Genomic DNA, 14,912 nt, shown 5'->3' with positions numbered 1-14,912 from the left:
TTATGTCTGTTGGCACTGCAATTTGCTTCCCTTGAAGCAAAAAAATAAACATGAACACAATTTGCTCCTGATTTACCAAGGTGGACACTAGAAAAGATGCTGACATTTTGTGAATAGCTAAAACATAGCAATTTGTTTTTGTTTTACATTTTTGGCCTGGTAGTGCAGTAAATGAATTATTTTATGTATAAAGTAACAAAAAATGTAGCACAGTAACAAAGGTAACTGTCTAGATCTTCAATCTTTAAAGGGTTATTCACCTTTCAATTAACTTTTAGTATGATTTAGAGAGTGATATTCTGAGACAATTTGCAATTTGTTTTTATGTTATATTATTTTGAGTTATTTAGCTTTTTATTAAGCAGTTCCTCAGTTTGCAATGTCAACAATCTGGTTGCTAGGATTCAACAAATCATAACAACCATGCATTGATATAAATGAGAGACTGGAATATGAATAGGAGGGGCATGAATAGAAATTTGAGTAATAAAAAGTAGCAGTAAAAATATATTTGTAGCCTTTCAGAGCATTTGTTGAGAGTCAGAAGAAGAAGGTAATTAATTCAAAAACTATATAAAAAATAAATAACAAAGATCAATTGAAAAGTTGCGTAGAATTGGCCATTCTATAACCTACTAAAAATTAACTTGAAGCATTTTGAGAAAAGTTGCCAAGACACCTCTTATAAAATGTATAGATGTAAAAAAAAAAGTCAATCAATTTTACCATGAATGTTATATACAATCCCTTCCTTTTTGAATATTGTTACAGAATGATTTTAATGGACAAAAATAATTCAGCATTTACAGTTTTGATTTATAGTTTAAGTTTGACATATGAAACAGTATCCTAAGGGCCTCTGCACCCTAAGCAATTCACAACTTTAAATGATCACTAGAGTATGCTTATTGCAAATGTACAGTATCTTGTCCTGAGAAAAATTCATAGGTCCCAGCTGTCCATTTCAACGCTAAATGATTTAATATGCATAGACTATAATTTACATAGCAAGTGGTTTTGTGAAATGAATTATTTATTCTCTGAAAAATATCATTGCCTATTGTATTGTTAGATACCGAGATGAACCATATTCGACCCTTTGCGCAAATTTGCTTTGGAGAATTTATTATCTTTATTTGACATTGAAATTTTGGGAACTGTCTGCCAATAGAAATAAAAAGCAGGAAAAATAGCTTTGCTAAATTAGCATTTAATGCTTTATATATATAATAATATATATTTATGCTTTAAATATTATTATTCCCTAAATGACACTAAATGCATTATATATACTGTATTTCATTTTTTTACTTAATTTATTACTTTAAATTTTAATACAACATTAATGTACTCACGATTATATAATATAAATATTATTTTGAACATAAAAGAGAATACAACTGTACTTGAGCACAATCATCATCATTTATTTATATAGCACTGTCACAATGATGATTCTCCTTGGTTTTGTGTTTAAAAACACCGACTGAATTATCTTCCAAGGAACCAGTCTGTGTTCTGGCTGTGAGAGGTTTACCTGGTGATCTAGCGGGGGTACAATGGGGACACCTGCAGTGTCCGTTCTTGAGCACGCCGTGCGCGTTCTGGGTTGTGTGCCAGTGTGTGTGACACCATTGCATTTTCGACATTTGAATATTTTAAGGTGCAGGCATCTTTTGTATATTGCCCAACATAAGGTCTATTTCATAGTTGACCCTGCCTGTCCTTGACTTTGTCTAGTTTGCTGCCTGTCCCGACCTCTGCCTTGTTTTGACTACTCTGTTGGATCCTGTTCTGTACTGTGATGTCGGTGAACCAGCCTGTAACCCCAACTATTTCTTCATCTCCTGTAACTGTACCGCTTTGTTTGACTGTTACCGACCCGGCCTGGCTTCCGACTACACTTCTTGTTTCATGTTCTATAACTAACAATCGGTTCCCTTACTTGCTCAGGGCCTCTCACATTAAGACCTTTTGCCATTCGAGTAGAGGAGGGCTAGTCCCGAAGCCAAAGGAGGCTGTTATAGGTGGAAAGGGTGAGTCGCGACCGGGTCCTTTGAGTCTGTTCTGAGTTTGGGCACCCTACTTTACAAAAGACACCTGCGCCTTAAAATATTAAAATTTCGCACCAAGGCATGAGGATGTCACGCACATCGATGCACACGAGGACAGACGTGGTGGCCGTCTCCGCCATGGGTGCGCAGGTAAACCTCTCACAAAAGGCTTCCTTTTTAACATAACCACTTATTTATAATTTGTTAATTCAGAAGGATTAAAAGTGGTTAAAAAATGTGAAAGTAAACAAAAGATCTGAATCTGATGGTATTCACCCCAGGGTACAAAACACATAACACATACATTTCTGTGATTCTTTGATGTCAATAGTGCATGCATGTGTCCCAGCATGGCTGCATAAGGATAGAATGATTTTCTTTAAAAAATACTATTGTTACCCCCATTGAGTGTAGTGCCTTTGTTTTGCAACACCTCCAGTGTGACAAACAATCTTCGTGATAAGTGTCATTTACTGATCTTTAGGCCGGCATTGTAAGAACTGTTTCTAGTTTTACTACAGAGTTCCATACAGGATGTTATCACTTTGCAGAATGATTTGAATAGATAACTAAGGTTCAGTGTTAACATAAAAGCTAATCATACCCTTAATTATAATGACTCTGCAGGCCTCCTCTACTGAGAAGGTTTTGGGTATTTATATGGATAAAAAACAGGCAGTGAAAGGGCATGATTATTCTTTAAAACAGGGGGAACCTTCACATAATAAAAAAAGAAGAGGTCACCCTTTTAAACTTAGGGAACTGAACTTTTGTTTGAAACAGCTTAAAGGTTTCTTCACAGTGAGGGAAGAGAAGTTGTGAATCCCCTGCTGGGTGATGTTGTGATGTCAGTTATGCCTTTAATAGTTGTTTGGACAAGGGTAATAGGTTGCCATGATCTTGAGATCTACAATTAGTTTAGTACAGGTAAATGGGAGGATGTGGATGTAATAGCTTACTAAATTGATGTGGTATCAAGTAAAGGACAGAAGTGTGAAGGGAAGTCAAGTTAGAATAAAACAGCAATAGCCCATTTTAGATATAACAAATACATTGATCTATGTATTGCTATAGTTTGACCCAGAACAGAAAAGGAAAGAGAACAAAGTACAACCAAGAAATACAAACAAAAGCTGTACTCACTACCCAGTGGCCAAATGACTCAGGGAGTTGAAAAAAATGACAGGCTACTCTTTGTACAGCAAAAAGAAAATAATTCCCAAAGCATATCTTTTGATCGGGTTTGTGAATGATCATAAAAGCAAAACAAAACAATAGGAAATGCACAAAAACCATTTACACAGTGTAAAAAAAGAAAAAGCACAACACACACAAAATAAAACTTCAAACCATATACAAAAAAAATTCTCTCTCTGGGCCCCCTACTTCCAATGCACTTGTATAAGGAAAATGATTATCTTGTTTGTCCAACCTGATGCACCATAATATTTGTATGCATTTTCCATATTAATAACATTGGGATCAAGCTTAATTTTTTACCAGCCAAACCAGTAACATACCGGGCAGGTGGCAACCCTAATAGTGATGGGTGAATCTGACCCGTTTTGCTTCACCAAAAATTGGTGAAATGGCGAAAATTCACCGAAATGCATTGAAGTCTATGGACCACAACAAATTTGTTTGAAGTGCTCCAAATTGTTCATCAATTTTTTGACACACAACAAATTTTTTCACCCATTAAAGTCTTTGAGCATCATGAAGTGTCAGTCATGTCATTAGTATACAATTTTTATATTCTGGGGTTTCTATAAGTCCTGGCAATAATATTTTAAAGATTTGTATTTGTACTCCCAGAATAACCCTAAAACAAGTTGGATATACTTTGTAAACATCACAAATTTTAGCAAAGATTTGCAGTTTGTTAATTTTGAATGCAAATATATAATATATATTTATATATAAATAAAAGCAAAAGTAGAAAGTAGCGACACTCACAGGTTTTTTAAAGTTGCAAAAACAAAAAAAGATGTTTATTGTGGCTCAACGTTTCGATCCCCCACAGGGATCTTCGTCAGGAGTATACAAACAAACATAACATAAATAAAATAAATGCTGTAAGCACAAGTAACCACTAGATTTCTTAATATTTTGTAAAAAAAAATTGCAAATTTTACCCAAAGCTTTGTAGCCTGGTAGTTTGAAGCTGAAATGCAAATTTACACTTATTGAACTTAGGTTCCCTTCTGTTCTCTTCCTGTGTATTTTGACTGCAGGAATTGGAATTGGGCTGTATATTTGAATTTTGTGAAGGTACGTGAATTTTAGTGAAGAATAAAGACAACAACATTATAAAAAGTTATAATGGGGTGTTTCAAATAGTTGGGATGTCTGCTTTTACATAATTTAGGTTGTGGGGACATATTTTGGACTTAAACATCTGTTCTGGCATTGCTCGCTTAATGCTTATTTCTTGTTTCTTGAAAATCTTCTTTTGTACTGCTCTGGGTTTTTGATTTATACACAAATAAATCTACATAAAACTATGCATATTTACTATTAGACTGCTTAGAGTGAGGTATTGGTTTTCTAAAAAAAATAGTTGTATTTTAATGTTTGGAAAAGCATATGCTTACATCATGTCTATTAAAAAAGGTTGTTGTTATCTATTTAGAGACATTTTTTTTCCAGAAATTGAATTACTCACTAATTTAAGAATATGTTGTCCAGACAAAAACATTGTTTTCCCAGATAAACCATAAGCTGGTCCAGGAAATGTCCCAAATACAGGAGAAATAAATGTTTAGTATTTGCTTATCAGTCTGTGAATTCCTATGTCATAATGTGGCTGGCACTGAAGAATAAAACCATGCTTTAGACATTTTTTAACATACATAATTTAGCAAGCACTGATAATGAGACATAAATTAAAAAACAAATTCATTTTTTATAAGAAGCATAATACAGTATGCTCCCTAATTGCTCTCTTTTCTTCTTTTAGACATTTTTGGAACACACTCAACATTTTATTGTAGAATATAGGACATGCGTGAGAATAATTATAACTCTTAACTTTCGCACTGTGAAAACATTCTTAAATGGTTTGCTATTGTGGTCCTTTTATGCCATATATGCATAGTTTCTTAATTTGTTCCTTTTAATAATTTATTAGGACAACTTTAAAGTTTAAACCCACTTGAATATATTTATTTTTCTTGCCCTTTACTCCTTTTATCTAGCCCATTAGATAAATAATTAGTGGTCATCATTCAACAAGAAGTGACAGCTGGTGGATCCATTAAGTTTAATTTGCTTAGTCTGTTCTCAACAGTTACTGAAATTTAGTGGATCACTGCATCTGATGTTCCTCTCTAAATCATAATGTCAGACTGTTTAAACCCCGAAGAACCTTCTAATCAAAATTACTTCCCTACCTTTATTTCTTATTAGGAATTAAATGTTATAAGGGCATCATGTAAAATTTTACTCAAGTCTAGGTTTGCACAAGTGCATTTATTAGCTTTAGTTAGAAGTTAAATTGGCCTACATGTACATATATGATTATTTACTGTGCATTTGTTATTTAGCATACAGATATGAATGAAACTCAAATCAGATTTTGATATGCAACAAAATCTGAATAACAAGCGATTGTGAACACTGGCACCTGAGGAAGGATCAGATAGATCCGAAACATGTAGTGCTACCAAATAAAGAATCACTTGATTGAGTATACTGGTTCTCCAGAGTGGTGATTTTGATTTATGAAGATAAGGAGAAGTGGCGGCTCCTATACTCTGTTTGAGGAACCAAACACAGTAAGAATAAAAAGAGGACCTTTACCTACACCTGATCTAACTCCTTTGGATTACCTTCTCTGCTGATGACTGTAAACAGCAATTTTATTACTGTAGCTGATGTTATATGAGAAACAAATGCAATTTCAGGCCATTTACTGTAATAGTCTATCAAGTTTATAGCAAATCTGCAGTCTATAGTAGCATTTGTAAAAGGACCCACATATCAATAGTAGGTTTTTCCTATGCTGAATCAGGAATGGTACTGGCTGAAGTGGTAGTGTATGTGTAATAGCTGTTTTGTCATGATTCTGACAAGTAACACAAGAATGAATGGCAGTTACCACATCAGCATCCATCAGTATAGTTCTCATAGTCTTTGTTTTGTATGTACAATTATTTGATGACTCTCATTTGCACAGTGTATGAACTTTTCTCACAAGGTCTCTGGTACCAGTAAGCAGTGACATATAGCCATCTACTAAGGAGGTTCATGTCTAATCCTGTAGTAAGGTTGAAGATCAGGACTGAGTTTCTTCTCAGCATTTGGCTATTGGCTTTGTAAGATGTCCTGTAGTTTTACTTGAATTCAACATGTGAGGAAAGCTTGCTTCAAATTAGCAGCTTTAACTGTAGATGATAGTATATCAGTCAATGCTACAACTTCTATGTCCTCATCCAATGTCAGAAGCTGCAGGTAAAGGTAAACATGACAAACAATCAGCAGTAACATTTTTCAAACCTGGTTTGTATTGCATTTTGCAGTTGAAATTTAGTAGCCTTGCTGACCATCTACCTATACACATCCCAGCTCTTCCTGGTCCCTTTGTTGTAAGCAGTGTAGTTAAAGGGCTATGATCAGTGCATAAGGTAAATTCTCTACCCCATAGGTAGGTTCTCCAATTTTCTGTTGCCCAAACACATGCTAGAACTTCTTTTTCAACAGTTGAATACTTACACTCTGCCTCTGCAAGTGTTCTAGATGCAAATGCAACAGTTTTCTTTGCATGATCAGCATGGATCGGTGTGAGAACTACACCAACGCCATATTCTGAAGCATCTGTAGTGACCATAGTGGGTAGTGCAGGATCAAATAAAGCTAGCGCTGGACTGTTCACAATTAACTGTTTCCCTGTTTCAAAGCTATGTTGAGCAGTCTCTGACCAAACCAGACTTAAAGTTCCACATAGTAGTGCTCTAAGTGGCTGCACAACTGAAGCATAGTTGGGAATACACTTAGAAAACCATGAAGTAAGACCTAAGAAAGCTTGTAAGATCTGAAAATCAGATGGAGTAGGTGCTTGTGTAATAGAGTTGACATGGTTAGGGTCAGGCAGTAATCCCTCTTGTGAAATTATATGACCCAGAAATAACAGTTGAGTTTGTCTGAAGTGGCATTTGGAAAGGTTCAGTCCTGCAGAATCAATGCATTTCAGAACATTTTATAGGTACTTGTCATGAAGACCCATAGTTGGCATACAGACAATTATATCATCCAAGTAGCATTGTACACCAGGTACAGGTGGGTAACTACAGAGGAAGCAGACCCTGCAGTTGCAGGGGGTCCAGGAGTGTAGGGGAGCCCAGTAAGGCCATAACTAATGAGCAATTTCATAATATCTTGGTAGAAAAGGTCAACTTACCAATGCTTTGGGGCCCTAAATGGAATCTACTGTGGGGCCCAGTAAGATCTAGTTATGCCACTGACCAGGTATGTCATGGAGTATAGAAGACATCAGTCTTTGAAAACAGCTTGGTGCTGAAGCCAGTCCATAAGGTACACACTTGAACCTAAACTAACGATCATGGGTGATAAATGCAGTGAGGTCTCTGCTTTCCTAATGCAGTCAGGGGCGCTCCGCCAATGAGGCGAGTTGAGGCACTCGCCTCAGGCGGTAGCGCCACCCTGGTTACCAGGGGCGGCAAAAATGCCGCTCCTGGTAACTAAGAGCCGAATTTCCGGTTTTCAACCCGGAAATTCGGCTCTTCTAGTGCAGAGCGCGCAATTGCGCGCTCTGCATTAGTGACGTGGACCCTCCCCTACCCAGTCCCAGTCAGGAAAAGTGAGTACTATGGGGAAGGGGGGGCGGCAAAACGAAGCCCGCCTCAGGCGGCAAAATGCGCAGGATCGGCCCTGAATGCAGTAATACTTGATAATAATCACTCTGAAGATCCAGGGTAGAAAAGGATTTTGCTCCTCGGAGTTCTGAAAATATTTCCTCTATGAAGAAAAGAGGTTCCGCCTAAATATTCGGAAGGGGTTTTTTACAGTGAGAGCTGTGAAGATGTGGAATTCTTTTCCTGAATCAGTACAGGCTGATACATTAGATAGCTTTAAGAAGGGGTTGGATGGCTTTTTAGCAAGTAAGGGTTACAATACAGGGTTATGGGAAATAGCTCATAGTCCAAGTTGCTGAAAAGCAGGAAGTTGGATTCTGGCTGTTTTATTAGACATCTGTTCACTCCAGCCTTTATACATTACATTTTTGGCTAACTAACTATATTAGAAACATTTTTTATTTTGCACAGCCTATCTATTTACCAAGGTTTTATTTTCGCACTGAACTATTCCTTTAATGGAGTGTCCCTTGTCAGCAGAAGCAGTATTGATATTGGCAGTGCATATAAACTTGTCTGGAATAGATGTATCAGCTTTATCCACACTTAATACCATAACATTTGGAGCAGTAACTTCATGAACATTTTTAGCAGAACTACGGCAGTTCTTAGCAAAATGTCTTACTTTTTTGCATTTGCAGCACTGTACTGCTTTTGCATTGTGTTGTGTTGAACCACAGCAGAAGTAATACTTTTTTATATATATTTGCTACATGGTTTTGCAGTCCTTAGCATTGTATTTTGCCTGTGACTGTGCATTTTTGGGCCCAGTGCTGGATTCACAGTCTGTAAATTCCCAGCAATTCCCTGACTGAGAGTTTTAGCCACTGCTGTTTCAGCTGTTTTACTAGCAACTGTAATAGCCTTTGCAAGGGTTAAATCCTGCTCTAGGAGCAGTCTTTCTCTAATGCGAGGTGAATTTGTTTTTTTCCCCACTATTTGGTCTCTTAGAATTTCATCTGTTAGATGAAACACACAGGTAATAACCAGCTCTCTCAAAGCTGCTACAAATTGTTCTGTGGATTCACCATTATGCTGTCCACATTGGCAGATCTTATATCTTTCAGCAACCACATTTACTATTGGCATGAAAAAGTACCTTATAGCAATAAGAGCAGTTTCATAAGTCTCATCATGTAATGGTAATGTTTAGAATATACAATGTCCCTCTGCTCCCAGGCAGTGAATAAAACAAACTTTCTAGCAGCAGAAATCTCCCCTTGGTTAGCAGCAATAATGTAATTATACAAATCCAAGCAGTAAAAGGTACAGTAGGCTTACCAGGGTTTGGAAGAAACGGTACAGAAGAGATATCTCGTCGCCAATCTGTTGTGTTTTGGTAGCCGAAGATGTGTAGGCTACAGTGATGTGCCGTGCTTTATTAGCAGGTTCATGCAGCCATTACAGTTCACAGGAATTCAACTATAACACTTTAAGCAGTACAGAAAGTACTGTGTATGCACAGTATAGCTCTTGTGCACAGTGACTACAGGCATTTTGTATAAACACCACAATAGCAGCTACCACTGAGTAATAGAATACATTAGATACATTAGATATTTTCAAAAAAGAATTGGATGCCTTTTTAGCAAGGGAGCAAATACAAAGTAATACAGTAATTGAAATGAACTCTACGGTATAAACTGGATCCTGGGACTCCCTCCTGGAGTCAGGAAGTTTTTTGGGGGGAAATCAGAGAGGCTTTTGATTTTTTTAATGCATTTCTCTGTATCAGCTGGCAGTTAGACAGCTTTCAGTTTAACAAAAGGTTAAACTTGACAGTTCAGTTACTAACGTTTAAAAAATTGAAAGTACTTGTAATCTAAAGAGTAACCTTATTTCTGTTTTTCCACATTTTACTATTCCCTAAAATACATTTCCTAAGGATGCTTTTTAAAAACTTTTTGACCAATGAAGAAATACAGGCAAAATCAGAGCATTATGGTGCTTTTTCCCATGTTGCTTATCTTCAAAAATCATTTATAAAGGCTTTATAAATGTTGCAGATTTATTTTCCATAGCATCCCGTTTCACTACTAGTGTTGTGTATAACTGTAAAATTGCACAGATTATCATGTCAATTGCATGCATTATCATGGTCATACTGGGATAACACAAATTGGTTTCCAGCACGAGTGATAGCTACCTGTCTAAATTATCTGATGAGTGTCAGGAACTGTTATCCAAAAATATGGGCGAAAATGTCAATACGTGGAATTATTCCCTGGGAGTGATTGAAGTAAAAGTGATTAAATTAGGTTATAGTGCTGGTCAAAGGACACAATGATTATTCTAAATGGAGTGTTTTATATTTTATTTTTCCCTCCAAAGACTGAAATTATCTGTATTTAATTTCTATATTAGATTTCCATAAATGTAACCTTCCTTCATTATACAAGGTTAAAGAGAGGGAACAATGTGTTAACATTTAAAATTCATTAGCAATAATTAGCATAACTAGCAATAAATCACTAGAGAGGAATTCTAAAAAGGAAAGTGGCTGTAAAAATAAATTATGCTCTACTTTTAGTGGACAGTCTGCTGTCCTTGAGTTCTTTTTGTTTATTTGTCAGACAGCATCTTGCACCCTAGAACAGTTGCTCTTGAAAAACAATATTTTAATGTGCACATTTAACCAGCGTTGTAAATATAAATACTTATGCTGTATGTATATGTTGTATATCATTCTTCCAGGTCATGATATATAACAACCAGTTGTGGTAAGTCTGATGCAACTGTTTTTTAGTAATCTTTTTAATGTTTCATCACTCATCTGAGCTGAAGAAGCTGCTTGGGTAGGTGGCAGATTTTAAGATTACTGAGATAGCCCAGTTGCTCAAGACTTAAAGCTACTAGTTATATGAATAGCAAAAGGTAAAGCAGTGTTCACACTACATATATTTAAATTGTAAATAGGGGTGCTATGAGGGTGTGGCCACATAATTCATAATTCAGGACATCAAAGTATTTTGTGCAAAAGGCTACTTAGAAATATACTTCCGTTTAAACAAATCAAGCCTTGTTTATCCAATATTGTGTAGGGTACTGGTTTAGTTACCCTTTATTCAGCAAGTACCCTAAGGTTGTCACCAGCTAAGCAAAACCTAATTTAGAATTTTGAACAGCCAAGTGTGGCCCTTATTTATAGATGGGAAGCTGTTCCCTTTCCTGTGTTAAAGTATTAGTCTGGAATTTCCATTGTTGGCCAGAAGGGGGTAATGTTCAAAACAAATTAAGCTGAAACACGCATGTGCTCTTTGTCTTTTCTTCCTGGATTCCCCCTGGGCAGCCAGGTGGAACAAAAATGAAGTTTAGGTTCATTTGGAGCCATGTAAGTTGTAAACATGTATTGTGTCATAGATCACACTAGGGGGCAGATTTATTAAGGGCCGAATTGAAAATACGAATTTGAAATTAGATTTTTTTTTATGGTAAAATCTATCAAATTCGGCTAAGGAGTTATTCAAATTTGATTCCAGTTTTTTAAAAAATTCCAATCCAGTTTTCGAGATTTATCATGCTCAAATACTCAAATTCGTCTATTTGCCTCCTAAAACCTGCCGAATTGCTGTTTAAGTCAATGGGAGATGTCCAGGGATCAATTTGGAGTTGTTTGCAGTCTTCCTGACATTCGAGTTTTTTTTCGGAGAATAAACTCGAATCGAATTTGATTCGAGTTTGATTCAAGTTTTCGGATCGATTTAATTCGTCCGAGTTTGAAAAATTATATTTTTTAAAGTTTTGATTGGACAAATTTCTATATTTATGGGAGTTTTTAAAAACTAACATGAAATTTGACCTTTGATAAATGTGCCTCTAGGTGTGATAGTTAGTATGGTAGCTAATGAGCAGCCTGAGCTCCTCCGAGGAGATTTAGTAAGCATTAGAGTCCTGGTTCTACTACCGCAGAGTAGGGACCAAGTGTAAAGATCTGGGGACTATTGTTACTCACCTAGGTTCCAATTAAGGATAATTCTAAAAACTGTGAATGACACTTTCAAGTTGAAATAATCCACTGTTCAATGACTGTGTGGGGTTGCTGTTTTTTATACAGTATGATAAATTAGGAAAACATTTGGCAGCTCTAAGTAAGGCGTAGACAGTGAGACTGGTCAAATGTAAGCATCTGAGGATGAGACAGGAGGAATTCAGATTCAGGTTAATGATGAAGCCAAGGTCAGGGCAGGAAGAGGCAAGGCAAGGACAAACACAGGAACAAGCCTAGGGGTCTATTTATCATACTGTATAAAAAAAACAGCAAACTCACATTCCCAGACAAAGTTACATAAAAAATGGCATATTTATCAAAGTGTGTATGGATTTTCAGCAACCACATAAAACAACAGCTTGAACTTGAAAATTCTCTGGGAAAATATGGCATTCTTCCATCTCATTTATTTTTTAAAAAAATGTAAATTATTTGATCAAAATGGAATCTACATAAGATGGCCTTACACTGTACAATAATTCAGTGCACGACAGGATATACTGCACAGTCCATGTATCACTCTGCTTTTGGATCTTGCCTTTTGACTTCAGATAATGAAAGAATACTTATTAATAAACTTTTGGGATGGGAAATTTAAGAAGTGAGAGTGCTCCCACTTTGTCATTAACAGCAAGGATGAGCTATGGCTATTTTGCTTCTTTTTTGGGTTCAAGCTTACTCATGTTTTCAAGCTCTACATAAGAATACTGCACTAAAAGGTCTCTCATATATTTTGCAAAGCACGATAATTACTCCCTGTCAGGTATACTGCATCCTCTGTATGACCTTAAGGTGTCGTACCAATATTAAATATTTAGTGGTAAAGAGTCAGTTCTACACACAGACACTTAATTGCTCTGGGATATGAAAGATATAAGTGCTGACGTAGTGTGTGCTTGTTTATTAGGATCTAATCTATTATTGTCACATAGGGAAAGGTCAATAAAATCTTACATTCTAAAAGCTTAGGTGCTCATAATATTTGTCAATATGCCTGCAGAATAAAAATGGCATTGCATTCATATGCTTTAAAAGGGACATTAGTAAACCCATGCAAAATGTTATGTTGTAAAACAATCTGCACATAAAACACACATAAAATGGCATTTTTCAATACATTCTTCTTTTTCAAAAGGCACTTTATTATTTCTCTTAGGCTCATTTCTGGGGATTAACATTAGGAGCTGTCTGCACTTCTCTATAAAGGAATGATATAGTAACCAACCCTGGATAAACACGAAAAGCAATTTTCACACTAGGAACCCAATAAAAGATCTTTTCATTCACCAGGCTTCCTAGGCATATATTCTATTTTAGAGCTCCAGGGAAACTAGTCTTGGGGTGCTTAGGTTGTCCCTAGTAGGGCAAATACCATTCAGAGGCAGTTTATGCAGCACTTGAGATTTGCACTACTGTTAGTTTTAATGTCTCGCACATAATATGCTAGTGAGCACCCAAGTAGTTATGATGCTGTGTGATGCCATTACTTGTCACACAATATTAAATATTTTACCACTACTCCCACAGACTACTATGCTTTAACCAATAAAGAAATGGTTGGCAAAATAACTTTATTTGTCAGAGACAAATGATCCACAGGTTACTTACATCAGTAAAGAGGTATTTGCAGAATATATAGGCACAGGAAGTGTAGGGATTTAAAACCATAGGGGCACATTAATCCTATGGGTCCCTATACACACACACACACATACCTATATACATATAAATTTGGCCAGATATGGGATGACTTTGACGTAGTTGGCCATCTTCAATATATCGTAATATATGGACAAACAATCCCTGTTTTGTTTAAAGGGTAAGGCATTTTTTATTAGCAGTATGCACAAAATGTCTCAGTGTCCTAAATATATTGATAATGGGTTGAGTGCAGAGGACTCTTGTATTTGTCTATATGTACTTTCATTGCACCCCTGCCTAATGGTTTTAAAAGTTAGTGGTGAGCACAACTTTCCCTTGTTTGATATAATATATATATATATATATATATATATATATATATATATATATATATATATATATATATATATATATATATATATATATATATATATATATATACAGACAAATGAATGACAGAGAATGGGGCAGCAAGTGTAGGGAGCAGGTCTGGAGCCTGGGCCCACCGTTTTTTTTCCCGGCACCCCGCCAGCCCACTCCAAACCTGTGCTTCTATATATATCAAACAGCATCTCTGGTGCGATGGGTAGCGATTGTGCTCCAGCCCATTACATAGTCTAGCACTGGAGATGCTGTTTAATTTTTAGAAGTGGTCCTGAGTTTTATATATGTGACTAGTGCTGGTGATGGAAGGAAAATACGATGTGATTGGTGTGGCTGAAACATGGCTGAATGAGTCGCATGACGGGGCAGTAAATATCAGTGGCTATACTTTGTTTCGGAGGGACAGAGGCAATAGAAAAGGAGGAGGGGTATGTCTGTATGTTAGGCAGGATTTAAAAGCTCATATAAAGGAGGAGGTTATGTTAGAAAATGAGGGGCCAGAAGTCGTATGGGTGGAGTTCTTCACCAATTGTAAAGAATCCAGCAAATTAATTGTAGGAGTATGCTATAGACCCCCTAATGTAAGTAAGGAGGAAGAGACAAAGCTCCTAATGCAAATAGAAAAGGCTGCTAGTTTAGGTAAAGTAATGATAATGGGGGATTTTAATTACCCAGATATTGACTGGAGCAACGGTACTGCTAGATCAGTTAATGGGAACAAGTTTATAAACTTATTGCACGACAATTTTTTAGCACAGGTTGTTGAGGAGCCTACCAGAAAAAATGCTATTCTTGATTTAGTGATCTCAAATGACCCAGAACTTATAGCAAATGTGCAAGTCATTGAACCCCTGGGTAATAGTGACCATAATGTTATATCTTTTAATGTCTGGTGCAAAAAACAAAAATATACTGGGGCAACAAAAACCATGAATTTTGCCAAAGCTAATTTTAGTGCCTTGAGGGCTGCCC

The sequence above is a fragment of the Xenopus laevis genome, chromosome 5L (genome assembly GCF_017654675.1).
Source record: "Xenopus laevis strain J_2021 chromosome 5L, Xenopus_laevis_v10.1, whole genome shotgun sequence".
In the NCBI taxonomy this organism is placed as follows: domain Eukaryota; kingdom Metazoa; phylum Chordata; class Amphibia; order Anura; family Pipidae; genus Xenopus; species Xenopus laevis.
The sequence above is the reverse complement of the archived record's forward strand: the minus strand, read 5'-3'. Positions refer to the sequence as shown.